We start from the raw sequence: 551 nt of genomic DNA, 5'->3' as shown, positions 1-551 counted from the left end.
GGTCATGCTTCCCCAGCGACTTCCCTTCTACGGGGTTGTGGTTAGCAGCGATTGCAGCGACATAAACTTTGAGGGTGGAGGGAGACAGCCTTTGCTCCAACCCTTGCTGCAAAAAGGACAGCACGACTCTGATCGGGCATATTCGGGGGTCTTCTCGGTGAGAAGAACACCACTCAACGAACAGGCTCCACTTCAAAGCGTAGGCGTGTCTCTTAGACGGTGCTCTCGCTGAAGTGATGGTGTCAACTAGCTCTTGAGGTAGGTCACTTAGAACCTCCGCGTCCCGTCCAGGGACCAGACATGAAGTTTCCAGAGGTCTGGACGCGGGTGCCACGGGGTGCCCCGTCAGACCACCTTGTCGGTTGATGTACGCAACGGTCGCCGTGTTGTCCCGGACTAGTACATGCTTGCCTCTTAAGCGCCCTTTGAGACGGCTCAAGGCAAGGTGCACTCCCTGCAACTCTGAGGCAGTTGACGTGCCAGTGCAGTTTGGGGACCCGTCCAAACCCCTAACACTGCAAGCCCGTTGTACGTGGCCCCCCCAGCCGGTG

General features: G+C 57.7%; 1 protein-coding gene across 4 annotated transcripts in view; it reads left to right on the top strand.

Moving 5' to 3' along the window:
- abr (ABR activator of RhoGEF and GTPase) overlaps positions 1–551 on the top strand; it is a 204014-nt gene that overhangs the window by 107325 nt on the left and 96138 nt on the right. The gene's annotated exons all lie outside the window — the stretch shown is intronic.

This window comes from Sinocyclocheilus grahami, unplaced genomic scaffold (assembly GCF_001515645.1).
Source record: "Sinocyclocheilus grahami isolate Dianchi unplaced genomic scaffold, SAMN03320097.WGS_v1.1 scaffold95.1, whole genome shotgun sequence".
NCBI lineage: Eukaryota > Metazoa > Chordata > Actinopteri > Cypriniformes > Cyprinidae > Sinocyclocheilus > Sinocyclocheilus grahami.
The sequence above is the reverse complement of the archived record's forward strand: the minus strand, read 5'-3'. Positions and strand labels throughout refer to the sequence as shown.